Genomic DNA, 18,284 nt, shown 5'->3' with positions numbered 1-18,284 from the left:
TGTATTGCCAGTTTGGAGAGAGTTTAAATACTGTGTCAAGGGAGCAGTTAGTGTGTGGTATGTAAAATGAAGCAATACAAAAACGGTTATTAACTGAGGCTGATTTGGCCTTAAAATGTGCTTTAGGAACTGCTGTGTCAAAGGATACAGCTACTCCAGAAGATAGGGAGTTGCAACAGCATCAAACAGCCTGAAACAAAACTTTTTTTGTTCCCCTTTTGGGGGACAGTCTCCCCGTGGAGGTGAAAGTCCTTCAGGGTAGTATCAGTATTGAAAAAATTAATGACAGAAAGCTTTGTTGAAAGAAAAACATGATTTTAATTCCACTGTGCTTCTGAGAACCCATCTGTAGGACAACCTGTGTAGAGGCAAAATGACAACATGGGCAGGACCAGGGATCCTCTCCTCTCCCTCTACTGAGGGAGGATGTCAGTGAGGAGGACAAATGGGGTTTTCCCTCTGTGGTGGTTCCCTAGTTGCTGTGAACAAATATGGATATTCTTGGCCTAGATTCGACTAAGCAAAACTTATCAAGCCTATGGGAATGCTGGCTGATGGCAAAAAAACCTCTATGAATAACACACACAAGGTTTTATTCCAGCATAACAGGCCAACACTAGGATAGTTTCCACACCCATGTTCTGATGGAGGGTCTTGTCCCTGCTGCTGCAGAACATTTTTAACTTTAAGAGCAATGCAGGCAGAGATTATTGGAAATGACAACAAGGGGTGTCTGTAGAGGTACTTGTGAGGCTGTAAAAAATAGCTGTGGAGCAAATAAGGGAAAAGTGATTTTTCCAGAGTCTCAGCCATATGCTGTGGGTCTTGTAGATGATATTCATAAATCACAGTAAGGCATGAGACTATCCTCAAGGCACCTCAACTACAAGATATGTCACAATTATCTTCCTTTCTGGGGATAGGCAGTTATTACCAATGGGTCTTGCCCAACACAACAACACTATTACACTCCCTAAATAGACCAGTGCACAAAGGACAGATAAATGTTGATCCACATGATGTGTCAAGGCTCCAGATGAAGCAAATAACTTTGCATTAACAGAAAATGAAACTGCCTGTAGAATTAGCTTGCCGCACATCGCCATGTGCCTGAAACACTGATGCTGAAAGCCAGACATCAGGGAAAATACTCAAAAGAGCCACACTTGGGGCTTACTGGCATCTGTCTGCAGCGCTGTGCTCACACCCAGAGAAAAGACCCACAGGTCATCTTGGGAGGTCAGCGGTTTAACCACAGCTTATCTCAAGAGGAAACAATTTACTCTGGTTGCGAATGCCGAACACTAGCTTCAGTGTTAGCAGGAACAGCCTAGTTGGGAAGAAGGAAGGTTTTCTGTGCTATTTCCTGCTTGTGTGGCATGGCAGGAATAGCTAGTGACTGGCACCACAAGCACCTGGAGAGCAGCAGGTATCTTAATACAACGTGAAAGAGAGAACAAGCCAGTCCATAGAGACATCTGATGAAAGGATGAGGAGATGGGCTTAGCACACAGCCTCTTTGAGCCTTCTTGGCTGGAAAGAGAGTACTGAAATACACATCCAGGTTGCCTAACGTGTGGCACCAGAGCATTTGCTGTAATAAATCTCAGGTCTACTGTACTCCAAGAATTACATGATGGCCCTCTGGGAATGATAGCTATAAAAGCCCTGGCTGGAAATTTGGTTCAGTGGCCAGACACTGATACACAAATAGGAGGAATGGCAAAACAATGTTAAGGGTATTAATAAAGCTGGTTAGGAAATTTTCCATCAGAATCATTCTCCAATGGAAAATGCTGTTTTCACTAACTCAGCAGTTTCTGTAACAAAATTGCAGATTTCCATAGGGAAAACCAAACTGAAGTATCCTTGGCTCTTTTTTTTTTTTTTTTTTTTTTTTGCAAGAAGAAAATAAAATTGCTCAGACCATTGTAGGCAGACTAACAGAATTTTTTTTTCTGTGCAGCACTCAGACAGTCAGCCTTCCCTTCAGGTCCAGAAATCTGAGATGCAGCTGAGCAGTCAGAGATGCAAGAAGGCTGGGAGATAGGAAGTCACCCCCTTAGGTTTTTGACAGATCACCTGCTCCAGAAAGCAAATATATCCCTACCAGGTGGACAGTCAGGAGGCCAGAAGTTTTCATGGTTCTTGTAAAGCTTAATTTTCTTGGAACTCTAATGAAGACAGGGTTTTTGATTTTTCAGTTTAGTATTTTCCTTAAAAAGAAACTAAGTTATTCTTGTTTTCTTTCTTGCTGGAAAGGATTTCTATTTCCCAGCCAGCTCCGGGTATCAGCAAACACTACACTTGCTTAGATATATTCTCCTTTGTATTCTCAGGAATGGCCAGCTGCTCTAGCAAAGCAAACTTAGAAATGGGCCATTTACGGGACATATGTTTTTGATCGCAGGAAATGCGCCTCATAAATGGCCTGAAGTGCTGCATATGAAAGCTACTAATTTAACACAGACTGGGAAAGTGTTAAGATTAGTATTTTCATGGACAGGAATTCCTACTTGCATTGTAAGTGATGAAGGGTCACTTTTTTGATGTTCAAAAAGTTGTGTGCTTTTATCTTACAAAATAGTATCAGCCCTGTTGAATAAGCTCCTTGCTGTCCTGCCATAAGAAGAGCAGTGGGAAGATTTGTTCAAACATCCAATTCAGTTATCCAAAACAGAAGTCTGGATAAAGTGAACTTACAATAAAAAAAATGTGAATTCTCTTTTGGCCTGGAAAGAACATGTTAATACAGATCTCAACTACAGTCATCCATGGTCTTGGATCACAGATTTTTCTTGCTGGGACTTGCTAGCACCTGATTTCCAGGGGGGGCGTTTGTTTGAAAAGTGATAGGATCAAATGGCCCCATATAGTCATGCATGAGTCTGCTGCCTTCAGATTGAGAAAAAAAAAATCTGTGCAAGAGGTAACTGAAAACTCAGAGAAATTTTAAGCAAACTATTTTATGACCTTCTTGTCTGTTTTATCAGGTGGAAATGGCATTGGGAGCCTTGGAATTAATTAGAAAAAATGAGTAGTTGAATTGGGCCCTCTTATCAAAAATAGTAATTGTCAGCTTTATGGAAATGTTTGTGGTTATGGATGCTGAAGTAGGTCAGCTGGCAATTATTCAGGTAGCAACGGCTGGGATGTGAAAAATCTTGGAAAGACTGGAACCATTTTTAACATGCCTGTAAATGCTTTTAGACATCTGATTTAAGGCTTCTTAAAAGAACATTTAAGAACATCGGCTGGAATCTCCAGGTGCTTCAGTTTCCTGACTGGCAAAGTGGAAATGCCTTTTTTGCAAGGATGTAACATTTAACTGTCATGAAGGACATCAGAGCTCTCTGGAATTCCCAACGGAGGTGTTGTGTGTTGCAGCTAAATATTTGCTTCATTCTTGTTCTACCATATTTGTTATTGGATTTTTTTAAGTTCTGCTTCCCTCTGGAGCACCTTGGCAGTCAGAATTCAAGAAGGAATGATTCTACAGGTCCTTCAAGCGGGACATGTAGAAAAGGCCTAGTGAATTGGTGCTCCTCTGCAGAGCCTGGTAGCAGAGTCAGCTCCTCCAGTGCTGCTCCTATTTCTTTGTGGCAATGTTTGTTCTGCTTTATGTCATTATTTCAGAACTCCTAGTGTTGTAGTTTGGGATCTCTTTCAGCAGCTGGCCATAGCATGATGGTAATGACATTCAAAAAGAATCCCAAAGGAACATGCTAGAGCTTTGCTTTTTCTCGCTGACTTTCAGTTTTCCCTTGTTCTCCTGCAGAGCTTACAGTCTTGCTCCCCTTGGCCTGAGCTGCAGGAAAGCTTTTATCCATCCAAACAATCCTTCATCCACCTCTCACCTCACTAAGCTTTCACCTTTTGCAAGTTCCCCATCAACCCCAGCTGCGGATAGATTAATCACATTTCTATCAGATAAAGACCAATGGAGGCGTCACAGATGAGGCTGGACTTGACTTCCTGGTGCAGGGTCAGCTAGTGTATGATCTCACCTCACACTCCAAAACACACCTCTCTCCGTCAGCTTCCTTGCTTTTGTTAGCAGAAAGTAGTGGGACAGTGCTGGGTTAATGGTTGGACTTGGTGACCTTTAAAGTCCTTTTCAGTCTGAGTGATTCTATGATTCTGTGACTTCTGGTGGTCGGTCACAGGCCTGACTAAGTATAGCGTATAGCTGTTCCCTCATGGGAGAAGGCCCCAGAGTCTCCAAGAAGGGATCATTTACACAAGCTCAGAGGGCCCTGAGGACTTTGGTACAAGTACCTGTTACATCCAGTGCAATGCAGCCATCCTTGGCAGCAAATCCATGGGAATTTACTTGCATGAATGTAGAGTGATACACTTGTATGTGTTTCTGAGTCATGTCCTCTCGGTACTTCCCGCACCAGTTACATCTGTGGGTTAGATAAATAGAAAAAAAAAAAAAGCAGTGAAAAATGGAGTTTCATAGAAATGTCAAGGACCAAGATCTTAAAAAAATACAAGTTCAACAAATGGTCTTAATACAATACACAGATCAAATGCCTCTCACCCTTCCCCATGGCTCTTCTACATCTTAACTAGAAAAGCACAGGCACTTTTGGGAGCTCTGGCCCTTTTCCTGGGATGTGCTATAGGGCATTCTCTGTCTATGGAAAAAGCAAACTGTCTTACTTTTTGTCCTTCTTCCCATTCCTCATGATCTTGATCTTACACGGGGATGGCAGCTGATGCTTAAGACTTAGGACAGCTGCATAATTCATTGGCAGGATTGCTGAATTTATGGAGGGGATCAGATATCAGAATAACGGGGTTCTGGACTGGAGGGATTAAGCTTGCAGTATTGAAATTTGGATGTTCCAGTTGGTGATATTGCCAAAAGGGACAGGAAAAGTGATCTCATTCCAGTTTGGTGCAGCGCGCTAACTAATTCCGGGGAATATACACAATTCTGCTAAATTAATCCCAATCTCAAGTTGCCCATTTAAACCCACTAACAAACCTTTTTTCCCTTTTGATTAACTTAGAAAGAATGATGAAAAGAAATTCAAAAGGTTTTTGTTTGTTTTTTTTTTTCCCCTTTGATGCACAAGTTACTGGTTTCTGCTAGATGTAAGATGTTGTGGGGCATCATGGTGATTTTAGTGGCATACAGAAACACCTCCAAGGCCTGCCTGACATTTCTAATGCATGTGTTCAAGCTTTAAGGAAATGCAAGATTGGGGATCAGGAAAGTATTTCCATCCAGATCAGATTGGCCAGAACAATTTTTTAACCTTCTGTAATGTGTGGCATAGTCTGCTTCCTTTAGCCAGCAGGTGATGTTCCTGTGAACTGCAGAAGAAAAAAATTACACATTTAAATGTGTGAGTGATGGAAAAGATGGAGGTGAATGTCCTTGATCTCTCTGGATCAGCTTGCAGTTGCCCAGACTGGGACTGATGGCCATGGTGGCCCTAACCAATCCAATAGTACTGTAGATGACAAATAACTGCCTGTCTCTTCCCTGCCTGGTGTTTAAAGGATGCCTTGTTCTTTGCTTTCAAGTTACCTGCATTGCATGCAAACATTTTGAGCCTTCCACTATACAGAAATTCAAATATAATAGAAGTTCAGTATACAGCATCATCCCAGTCCCCTCCAGAAGCAACAGCTCTGGGCTTTGCACTTTGTGTCTCATCTGCTATGGGACATGCTCCCACCTCTGGGGCTGTGATAGAGGAAGTGATTAGCTCCCACATTCTGGGAGGGGACTTGGTGTGTGTCAGTCACTGCTAACCCTGCAGCAGCACAGCCAACGTGACATTGCCCTCAGCAAGGTGAAGGGTTTCCCTTCTGGGAAATGTTTTAGAAAGCAGCAGTGTCTCTGTCATGGCAGGCACATAGCTGGCCTCTCGCTAAAACAAGCCATTGTCCATGTGCCTATGAATCACCCCAAACACACTCAGAAACACAAAGGTGTTGTGGCATGTGAATTGAGGGGTGCAAGAGGGAAAACAGGGGAGTTTCAGGGACTGGCTGTGCAAGTGGTCAGGAGCAAGATGGCTACTTATGGAGGCCTTGTCTGCGCAGAGGGCTGTATCAGTGCACGGACCAGCTACATAGGGCATGCAATGAGAATTTCAGCAGTAATCCTCACCAAAGGCCAGCATGCTGCAGCATTCCCCTCTGCTCCTTGTGAAGGAAGTGGGAAGGATGGTTGGCAGGATCCACACAGCTGCCTCATGCCTCCTCCAGTTTGTCTCTGCACTCCCAGTGTAGGTTTGTGCTGCCCCTTGAAGAAGTATCTTTATAGCCAAGTCACCCAGTGACCCCTAAGTTTGTGCATTAGTTGCAGTTTTTTGTGATGTGAGGCTGCTTATGGCAGCCTTCACTTGAAGGACCTCCGTGCTCCTTTGTTTTCTGTGTCAGAGAAACGTTGATTATTTGAGCAATGGCTTGTGGCTGGGATGGTTGCTGGTATGAATTAGAAACCCCTCTTCCTCTGTCTATGAGGTTCTAGATCTTGCCTCTGCTCACAGCACATTTTATGGATGGGGCTTGTTTACATTTTGATGCAACAAAGTTCCCCACCGTCTGCTCCCATGTAGGTTTATACAGCAGTTACTTCAAGACTGAGGCTCTTGGGAACTCTGCCAGGTGAGAACACAGCTCATGTAGGGTTTGCCTGCTTCTTACCTCATGCTAGCAAAATCCAAACTAGGATGAAGGCAGAATTTTTCAGTGGTGGAGGCAACTCTTTGCTGGAGCAAAGAGTCTGTTGTGGACAATAGTGGCTTCTTTATTTCTTCATGTCTTTGGATTGAAACCTTCTGGAAGGTATGCCTGGCTAGATGGAAATACTTGGGGTCAGTAAGGGAAGAACTGAGGCTCAATTTCACAGCTAGCTTTACAGATGAGGTGCCAATCTGTTTTGGCCTGAACACACAAGTCTGTGCTTTTCCCCCATCTAAATACAACAGCATGCAGTGCTTTGGAGAGAGCTACTCCTTGCTCAGGCTGAGAACTGGTGGCCATGCAGCAGCTCCTCAGACAGAAGTGATTTGCTCCTGCCTAGGGTGAACATTCATACTGGCTGCTGTGGGAATACAGCCAGCCTGGGGTACAGCTGAGCTGCAGTTTGTTGAGTGGCTAAGAGCTGAGATTGGCTGCATCTGCCTGTACCAGTAACCCCACTAAACAAGATGCTGCCATATCCTCCCAGGCTCTTCCTTAAGTCTCTTTTGGAGCTCAGGTCTATAAGGAGATGTGGCTCTTTGTGCAGGGATTCCCATACAATACCAGCTCTGACAGCTGGGCAACAGCTGGTTGCAGATGATTGCCAGCATTAATAAAGGAGGCTATGTGATGGATTTCCTTCTGTAGGGGTAACTAAACAAACAGAGCTTGAGGAAACCTGGCCTTCTCCAGGAGCAAATGCGGCACAAAAACTCTTCTTGTTCTGACAGGCCAGCAGCGGGTCCTTCTCCACTGCGATTTGCAGATAATCCCACATACAACAGCTTCAGAAACTGATCTGGTGAGAGCAGCCCCTCTCTGCTTCCCCAACCAGCCTGATAGCTGTAAGGGAAACATACATGTTGAAGAGCAGGATGATTCCTTTGGGGCCTCCTAAATGATTTTGCAGTGCCTTTGGGAGAGCGTGGGCAAACTGTGGCAAAGCTCCCATACATTATATACTTGTAGGCAGAGGTATGCAGATGTAGGGGATGGGAAAGATTGCCCAGGCCTCTCAGGATGGTCTCAGATGTATGGTGATGTCTTAAAAGGATCATTGAAGGGGCAACAGGCCACAGTTTCCACTTTTCTGCATTCGTGGTCAGTGCAATCCTCATACTGATTTCCAATAATCCCTGTGCTCTTGAGGAGATTGTTTCCCATCTCCCTGGGACCAAGGTCTCCCCTGAATAGGCAGTTCCCACTGCTGTGGGGTCTGAAGGACAGCCTCCCAAAATGCACCAGACATCCTCTCTTGAAAGGCAGGCCCCTTCTTGGCAGCTGCTGAGCCACCTCCACATGTGCCACTGTGCTACAGAGTCATGTGGGCAAACTTAAGGCTACTGAGTAGCAAGGGGGGAGGATCCTCTGTGATCTGCCTTTTAAGCCCCCATTTTTCTCCATTCTTCCTGGTTCTACTCTTCTTTGCTCTGGGTTTCCCTGATCCCTCAGAGCCTGCTGTCCCTTCCCTCGCCTGGGCTGTGGAGGCTGGAGGCTGGAGCTGGGCAGGGGGTTAAGAGGCAGATGGGAGTTGGCGGCTTCACTCTGCTGGAGTGAGGGAGGGCAAGTCACTGACCTCCCAGCAGGAGTGACACAGGAAACCTATAATTACATGCTTGTGACAGCAATGCTGGATCTTGTTAATCACGCTGCTGCCATGTCAGAGATGCTGCCTCTTGGGATTAAGGAAAACAAACAAGCTCAAGCGGCACTGGCAGCAATGGTGACTCTGTCCAGCGATTATCCAGCACCTCCCAGTGCAGTCCCCCCACAGCCCCTGGCTAGCCCAGCTGTAGGGAGAGTGTGGTAGGAGCTGAAGCCTCAGCAAACAAGCTTGTCCCAGTAGAGCCTAATGGATCCATCACTTGCACTGGCAGATTGGAGTCCTCTCCCTTTTTCACCAGCTCTCTAAGCCCATGGCACTTCATCTCCCCTTGGAAATCACCCCACCTTTTTCCCTCTGTGTTTTGTAGGAGTAGGCTGGGGCACAAAGGAGGTTTACACAGAGCCCTGCAGGGAATCAGTGGTAAAAGTGGGCTCTGAGTGCAGCAGTGCTGCTTCCACACCCTGTTTCCTCGACCCTTGCTCTGCTGCTCCAACGCTGCCTCTCAGCCCTTCTCCTCCTCTTTGGAGGGAAGCCCTGGTTTTCTGCCCTGCAGTAACCCTGTCCACTATGCTGGCTACTTTTTTTTTGGGTTTTTTTGGTGATTGCTAAATATCTCCACTTTTGCAGCATGAACTTTGCTTGAGCAGTTTCCTGTCCTCATGAAGTGACTCCACCTCAGATCACATCCCCACCTATTGGAAAAAGTCTTGGCAAAAACAGTCAGGGAATACAAGGTCTGGGCTAGATCCCTCTTCCTGGATAAGGGTCTCTGCCTGGGGCAACCCTAATGGCAGTCCCAAGGTGGAGAAGACACTGCTGCCTTACTGAGCTTTACCAGGTTGTGCTGTAGTGGGCAAACCCATCCCATGTCCTTGTGAGGTCCCCTGTGCCCCACTAGCCAGAGTCCAGAAAAGGGCATTGACACAGGACAGGGCTTGCCTCAGGCCAGCATGGGAAATGCAGGGACTTGGGGTAAGCAGGTTCTTGGTGCATCCCCAGAGAATGAGGAGAGCGAGCTTCAGACTGGGGGCTGCAGGCTTCAGCCAGCCCCTAATCCAGTGTGCAGCTGAGAGGATAAAGAGATAGAAAGGTTGCTCACTGTAAAACCTTTTGAAGTTTGTTCCAACCGTTTTGCTGGGAACTTGCTGGCCTGTGTGTCAGAGGGGATGCTAAGCTGGGAAGCCATGAGGAGCAGGGCTGTGGATCCCCTGTGGGGCCTTGGACCCTGAAAAACCACCCACTTGCTCCAGGGCCTACTGCTGCCTGAGTGCCCCAAACTCAGCAACAACTGATGATGCTGGGGGGGTGTAAAAACATCAAGATTGGTGAAGCTCCTCTGCTGGAGCCCTGCAGACCAACTGAGGGAGGGCAGGGGGGCTGCCAAGTGCCAGGACAGCCCAGCTGAGGAGATGGCTGGTGTGGGAGCAGCTGGGTGGGCATGGCTCCAGCTCTGACCCTCTGTGGCTGCGGGTTGCAGGATGGCTTGCCGCTGGCTCTGCCTTTACATAAACACACTTTGCTTCTCTTGACTTTTCTCTTAATGAATTCCTCCTCTACTGGCTGTTGTTTTTGGCCTCCAGCTGACACTGTGGTTTTCCTTCTCCACACGTGATAAAAACACTCCTCACCAACTGCTTCCTCCAGGTGATGGACACCTGTAGCTGGCCTCCTGTCCCCATATGGGTCAGGGTTAGTGGCACCAGGACACTAAGTCATCACCACACATGCACGCTTGTTTTCTGGACTCTGCAGAACACAGCATGACAATGTGTGGTCGTGTGAAAGGGGTTTGAATAAAGGAGCCAGTGCTCCCTGAAGCAGAGGGGGGACTTTGGGGATGCAGGAGAGGGAAGAGAGATGGAGGCACTAGGCTTGCTGTGGGGCTGGACCCTTCCCAAACAGCATGAGCCACACAGCTGGCGCAGTGCTGCAGCCCCACTGCATTTTCCAGCAAGGCAGAGGTGACCAGAGAGCAGCCACCCTGCCTACTGGCTCTTAAAATTGCCAGTTTGAAGTGCACAACAAATTGATTAAGTAAAAATATCGGTAAAAGAAAAGTATTTATATTTAACAGCCCTTCCCCTCCTTCCCCACTTCCAACCACTTACCCTTAAAATTTCTCTTGGGATGCAACTCTAAGCTTTTCTCTGAAACTACCAAGACTAGAAACTGCCTTTCTTTTCTAGGCAAGTCCTGAAAATTTTCTTCCCTCAGTGAAAGCAAGGAAAACCCCCATTATTGCAAAACCTATCCTAATTTGTGTGCCTCTGCCCCCTGACCACTCTCCTCTCCCTGTTGCATGGGGCAGGCCCCTTTTCAGATCTGTCCTTCCCAGCTGGTATCTGTCCCTGCTCCTGAGGCCAGTGCTCCCAAATCGTGGCCCGGCACTGAGCGGCTGTTGACCTCCACTAGCGCTGCCCACAGCACCCAGTCTCCCTGGCCCATCTCCCCAGACCTGCGTTTTTTATCCTCCCTCCTTTTCCATAAACATGAAAAACACACAGTCCTGCTCCCTCTTCTCCCTGTGCTTTCTTCTCCTACAACTCAGCGCCCTTTGTCCTTCTTTCAGTGAGTTCCCCATAAATGCAGGTTTTGCAGTCTCAGAGCAGATGCAGCAGAAATGCTTGTACATGAAGGAGCAGCGTTAACAGCTGCTAAATGGTATCACCCTTGAGGGACTCCCTTGGGATGCAGCAAAGCAGACATAAGGTACAGCTTCTATTCCTGAAGGCACAGAGTAATTTTCCTGACCGGGTGACACTAACACCTTGTTTAAAAATAGAGAGAGGAACCTGAATGAACAGGCACAGGGGATGTGAGGTAACACAGGTAAAACTCCACTGTGCCAGACGCTGGGCATAGACAAAGGGCCACACCTGTGGTTTCACTAAACCATCTCATGTGATCTGGCACTACTGGTTAGTGACTGATGATGGCAAATTCCAGTCCTGCAAATCCGACCAGGAATCCCTTCCTGCACGTATCAGCAGTGCCCTTTTATCTGCCTGTGGACAGTGGCCAGGGCTCCCGGGCAGCCCCTGCTTTCCCTCACACCCGGCAGCCTCCCGTGCTGCAGGAGGGCTGCGAGAACCTATCGGTATGGGGTCTTCTGCAAGAGGAGCTTGGGCTTGGCGTTGACCTTGTCCCATTTATCAGAGTTATATAAGATCTTCCCGTATGGGTTGCTGGCTACGTGACACCTAACTATTTAGGCCAATGTAGTCTGCGACAAATGTGACAGTCGGTTTGGGGGAGGGAAGTGGGTAGGCTGGCTTGTGCTGTCTCGGGCAGGAAGGGAAACAGCTGGACACTGTGAAGCAGGGTCACTCCTCAGCTGACACAAATTTCCCTGTCCCACTGCCTGTGGGAGATGCCCAGTTTCAGCTGAGCTCAGCAGTTCTGCACCCAGGGCCTCTTTTAAGAACAAGAGCTATGGTAATAAATCACCATGTTCCTTTTTGACCATCCTGTTCAGGGCAGAAGGGGAGACAAGATGAGAGGGTAACTTAGCACAGTTCTTGCTGGAGCTTCAGTTTGCATTTATGGCAAAAAGCAGGAGCTACTCCCTGGGCTTTGGGATACAAATCCCTGGCAGCTTTGGAGGCATGAGCTTGGAATGGAGTTGGCAGCAGATGAGAAAATGTAGCATATGGTTAGCACTGGGCTTGTTGGAATAAGAGCAGCATGAGGAGCTTGCAGGCACAGGGAACTCTAGATCACAGTAGTGCTGCCACTGGCTTGCCTACAGAAACTGGTATTGGACTTCATCTATGTCCTTCTTGGTGGTCTTCCCCATCAGGCAGGTGTTCATCCCCCTTCTGGGCACTGTCATGGAAAAAACATTCCCAGACAAGGCAAGGGCTCTTCTGCCTCTCCCTGTGTTATGCTGAGGGTGCTTTGTGTGTGACTGTTCAGCAATGCAGTGGGTGACTTCCACCCAGAATTTCCTAGACCATTGTGATCATGCTGTACCCAAAATTAAGAGGTGCTGTCAGACTTCCAGCTCCATTTGAAGTGCAATGCACTCCTTCTCTCCCCATCACAGTGCCTTCAAACAGCAACAAAAATATTTGTTGGAGGAAGATGAATGGAGAAAGCACCAATGACAACAGATATTAGTTGGCAACAAACTGAACCCCTTACAGATAGCCATGGCTGTGGTCTGACATTGTTCCTGCCACCACTCTGCTTCATGGCCATGGGCATATTATTCTGCCAGGCGTCACAGCTTTGACCCCCAGTACTGGAGGCACAGGAAGCCAGGGTGTGTGAGGTGCCATGCCTCTGCTACTGACCTTGGAGCACTTTGGGGGATGCAGGCAGCTTTCTGATAAGCGCAGATGTTGTGATAGCAGTAGATGGGATGGCATCTTGAAGACCACATATATTCTTAAGTGGTACCATACATCTGGCTGGTTTTGTCACCTCCCATAAAGCACTGTCTTCTGGATGCACCTTATCCAAGACATTGCTGCCTTTGAGGTTATCAAACATTGAGGGTCTCTGGCTTTCTTGGCTACTGGTGGGCAAACAGTCAGTCTTGCACTCCCCTGACCTGGCTGTGCTCCATGTTACAGTGCAACTGCAAGTCCAGTGCATGTGGAACCACTGACCAGATCACACAGAATTACACAGAATTTTTAATGTTGGAAGGGACCTCTGGAGATCATCCAGTCCACCCCCCCTGCCAAGGCAGGGTCACCAAGAGCAGGTTGCATATGAATGAGTCCAGGTGGGTTTTGAATGTCTTCAAAGAGGGAGACCCCACAACCTTCCTGAGCAGCCTGTTCCAGCCTGCCACCTTCAATGGAAAGATGTTCTTCCTTATGTTAAGGTGGAACTTGTTGTGTTTTAGTTTATGGCTCCTCATCCTGTCGCTGGGCACCACTGAAAAGAGTCTGGCACCATCCTCTTGGCACCCTCCTTTGAGAGGTTTAAATGCATTAATGAGATCCCCTCTGAGTCTTCTCCAGGCAGAAGAGGCCCAGCTCCTGCAGTCTCTCCTCATATGAGATGCTCCAGACTCCTCATCCTTTTTGTGGCATCCACTGGACCCTCTCCATTATCTCCTTTTGTTTCTTGTGTTGAGGAGCCCAGAACTGGACGCAGTGTTCCAGAGGTGGCCTCACCAGGGCTGAATCATCTCCCTCAATCTGCTGGCCACACTCTTCCTGATGCTCCCCAGGACACCATTGGCCCTCCTGGCCACAAGGGCACTGCCGGCTCATGGACAGCTTGTCATCCACAGGAACCCCAGGGCCTTCTCCACAGAGCTCTCTCCAGTAGGTCAGTCCCCAGTCTGTGCTGGCACTTGGGGTTTTCCTCCCCACATGCAGGACCTGCACTTGCCCTTGTGGAACCTCACCAGGTTTCTCTCTGGCACATTCTCCAGCCTATTTAGATCCTGCTGAGTGGCAGCAGAGCCTTCTGGTATATCAGCCGCTCCCTCAGATCCTGGCCACTGCACAGAACACCCTACTGAGCACATAAATTTCAGCCCAAATGGGCTAGAAGAGCTTACGTCACCGTGAAGTGTTGGATGTTCCTCCTGTGTGGGATTTTTCTGCAAAGGCAGATTGCTGCACTTGAAGAGTTTCTGTTCCATAACTTGGTATTAGTTTGGAGCTAGGTCTTCAACATCACTGTTTCTTCTTACCATCCCTAAGACAGCCCTTTACCCTGGGACATCAGTTTGGTTAAGACAGGGCCATGTCAGCCTTTCTGTTTTTAAATGATGAAGTGGTCAGGGGAAGCCTATATGAAGCAGGAGATGTGATACTGTAAGAAGTTAATTTGTTAACATAACTTGAATTTGCATCCGTGTTGCTGTTTTTTATACCTTGAAGCCTTCGATCTTCAAAGCTGCCTGTCAAACACCTTTCATCAGGATCAAATTATTGATTTGGAATTTGCCTCTGGACAGAATGAGAACCACTCCCAAATACCACTCGTCCTGAGTACACTCTCTGTGGCGGTGACACTGGTATTGAGGCTCTGCACAGGGCCTCTCACCTGTGCTTGCCTGCAAGGATGTGCATGCCTCCTTCCTTGCTTTCCCTCTGGACTGTGGCCCCCCTAGCAAGTGTCCCTTGAAATTTTTGTTTTCCTCTCCTGGGCTTGCTGCTTGTAGGAGATGAGGAAGGAGCCTCCAAGCACCCCATGATCAGGACAGGCTGGGGCTTGCTGGCAGCACTTAAACAGGATCTCCTCGATCATCCAATTCATCTATGCCACAACTATATGCTGTTATTAGGTGATTATGTTTCACTATCTTCATTGTGTAATTGTTCATATGCTCATAAACAATGTAAATAGCCTCTAATGAGTCGGTAAGTTAATCATTCAGTAATGACCTTGAATGTCAGGAACTGTCTGCACAAAAAAGCAGCTACTTTAAAGTTTGGGGTTTTTTCTGTGTAGCAAAACCAGCTAACATCTTTGTTCCTTCTTCTTCCTAACACTCTGCAGGCTATTCTCCTCATAAGGCTCATAAAGCCTCATGAGTTGTGTGGATTTTCTCGTCAATTAATCCAGAAAATTTGGCTGCCCTGTTTCACATTATTGATTATATTTATTTTTTAGAAAAGCAAAAACAAAACCAAAAAAACTAAATAAAACCTGCATCAAGTTTCTCTTCTTTTTGCTTATTTTAAAATTTTATTTTAATGTTGATAGTCATGAATGGATCCTTGGCCCTATTCTTCCCTGACTTTGCTATTTTTGAAAGTCTTTTTCAGGGCAAATATTTAGGCCAAAGTCTGTCTTAGGCAGGAGACGTTCTGCATGTAACAGCAAGGATTTCAAAGGGGCAGTGACAAAAAAAAAAATCCTGAAATCAGTTTGATTCCCCCCCCCCGCCCCCCCAACATTTCCTGCACATTTAAAAACAAATTTCCAGACCAAAGAGTCATCAATAAAAGCTTGGAAGTATGAAGTCTGAGCACTTAAATGCTCTGTTGCAGATATAAAAACTATAGCTTACCAAGTTGGATTTAAATTTTTATTTTTAAACAAAGCTCATGATTTTTTAAAAAATCTGATTTGTGAGTATGGGTGCCTGGAATTGCCATTACTGTGTTAGAATGATACTTTACTATCTTTCTGCTGTGTTTTTTAATCATGGAAGCTTCCTTTTGTGGCTGACATCCCAGACCCCTCTGCCAGCTTCCCTCCCAGCACTGCCCATGTCCTTGGCCTCTGGCATTTCCTCTCATAACACTGGAAAAGGAGCATTTGAGCACTTCTCAGAGCCTCAGCTCCCAACCATAGCCACACTACCACTTCTGTGTAAAATAGACTGTGCAATTCTTTTCCAGATACATTTACGAATTGCTGATGCACATCCTTGTATTTTTGGACATATTTGTGTATTTCTGGAGTGAGACTGCCATGGTAGATAACCAGAGGAAAGCAGTTCTCTTTGGGAACAACTTCCAAAGCTTTCTAATTAGCTCTCAGTCTATGTTGGGACAAAGCCACAATATTTCAGCTATTCTGGCAGAGAGACTGTTGTATCAAATTTCCATTTTTGTGTGTGAAATGTGCTTTTCAGACTGAAACTTACATTTTTTCAGAGCTGAAATATGAGGGGTGCACGCTACTGTTTGTATCTAGGGAGAAATGCCCAGATTCAAGTCTCTGCCCAATCTCATTTTGAGCAAAATATCTATCCCTGATCATGCTCAACCAGCTATGGGACAGAGCCTGACCCAAGCTGAGGTGTTCCCTCTGGCACTGACTTCTGGGACTCTGCAGCTTCTTTCTGCCCCCACCAAGCAAAAACAGTGTGTTCACAGGGGAGGAACAGCTGGGCCGTGTCACACCAAGGGTTCTTGGAGCCCAGCAGCCTGTCTCCAACAGTGGCTGATAGCACTTGCAAAGAGCAGTACTTGAAGGCAAATGTATACCAATACATCTCCTAAATGTTCCCCTGTGTCCCACAGTTTGCAGTTTGGGGGACTTTCTGAGGCAGACCTAGTATCTTCATTGCATTTTTTGTTATTTTTCCACACATTATTTTTTGCTGGTTTTAAACCCTGTGAACTTGTAGTATCCACAGCATCCTGTGGCAAGGACTTCCACAGTGTCACTACCTGTTGTGTAAACTGACACATCCTACTGTGTGCTTTGCTTGCTGCTTTCATTTGATGCCCTTGTAATGCTCTTTTACAATTTCCTTGGATGAATTTTCACTGAGGCCTTTCCTGTCGTGCTTTTGGTTGTAAATAAATACACCGCAGAATATTGTCACCCTAAGGAATGGAAGAATGTGTCCATCCTCAGCAGGCAGAGGTTGAGTATGTCTCTTTTATGTGCCTTCTAGTCCGTTTCACAAAAGTCTGCGAGCAAGATGCAGCTATTAGAGGTTGTTGGGTTTGTTTTGTTTTTTTTCTGAAGAGTATGACTAAAAATATTTGGAGTCTTTACACCTGCTGGGGTAATTCTCTATTTCTGCACATTGGTTTGCTTGTTTTCCATTTAGGCAGGAGACCTCAGCAAAAGCCTATTCTCAGTAGGTGGCATTTTCCATTAAGACACCTTCTGCCAACAAAGCCTCTCCAGACACAGGCCCTGAGATTGCAATGGATATGATCTAGGACAGCACACAAACACACGCTTAACTTTAATCCAGACATGCTTAAGTGCCTTTTGAAAAGAGCTTTGCTCCACATTTGTTGCTAGATATCTGTTAAAGGACCAACAAAATCCAACTGCTGAGCTCCTACTATACATTCCTCTCCTTGGGCAGCAAAGCCAGCATGTATACTGCTGTTGGGTGTCCTCCACATGGCCACTGACACCTAAGGCAAGAGTTTCTGGCATGATAACCAGCTTTATTAGCTGTTTTATATAAGCAACAGGCACCCTGTATGGTATCAGGTCTTGCCTGAGCTGCTCCACACTCATCCAGCTGCTGGCCTTCTGCAGCAGGACTTCACAGTATCCCCCCAGGAGATGCTCCTTGTCAGTCCCAAGAGGCACCCCGTGTTGCCACAGAAAGATGGTTGGAGCTCCGCATTGGCATGTCACCGCACTGGGACGTGCTGCGGATGGTGTGTTTTGGCAGCAGAGGACCTGAGCCATTCCTAGAATGCCAGTGATGCCTTGCTGTGAGTTGCTTGGCCCTACCTGGTGCTGTTTGCGTAATAGAAACTGTCTGTCTGTTATCACATGGGAGATATGAAGCTGTGATTATGAAAGTTGCAATAATGCGCAGCCTCCACACTCGGGTGCGTTAGGCACACAGCATTGGTTCGTGTTCCCGTGCTGGGGGACACACGGTGCTTACGAAACTCTAGTACACTGCTGCATGAGATACTCTGCCAGGGAGTGATTTGTGCCTGCTTGTGCCTTGTGTTGGAGCTCTGCAGAGCTGTAATGCAGTGCAGACTGGCACATCTTTCTGCTCTGGGCTCTTATAAAGGTACGTAATAAATATAATGCATGGGGTATTGTTTTCTATGGCATCTGATGCACAGAGACATCCATGCCTGTGTCCCATCATGGCACTGACTTACCCTGCTTCCGTCACTAATGTGTTTCTTGTGACTCAGGTGAGTGAGAGGTTATTCACAACTTAATGCCTACCAGTGCTCCCAGCAGCTTAATTCCCTTGCAGAATTTTCCACTCCTTATGTGAAGCAGTTAAAATGGAAAGGGAGAGATGGCAGCACTCTCTGGGATAGGGAGCCAGCGCAGCTCGCTGATTTTGGAGCCTGCTGAGATGTAAGGAGCCAACCAGAGCTGATTTTTCCCATTGCTTCTTGCTGTGGATGTTTTCCATCTGCTGCTGGGGGTGAGCTGCAGATAAGTGGGACTTTGGCAAGGGATAGGGCAGGAAGTGTGTATTGCACAGAGGACTTGACTAAGCGAAGGGGTTTGGAGTTAGCAGCTAGGGCCAGCTTGGTGAGATCTTGACTGAGTTTCTGGTTCCAAGTGGACCTGAGGAGTCATGCCTGCAATCAAG

Source organism: Molothrus ater, chromosome 3, assembly GCF_012460135.2.
Source record: "Molothrus ater isolate BHLD 08-10-18 breed brown headed cowbird chromosome 3, BPBGC_Mater_1.1, whole genome shotgun sequence".
NCBI classification, from domain to species: domain Eukaryota; kingdom Metazoa; phylum Chordata; class Aves; order Passeriformes; family Icteridae; genus Molothrus; species Molothrus ater.
Note: the sequence above shows the minus strand (reverse complement) of the source record.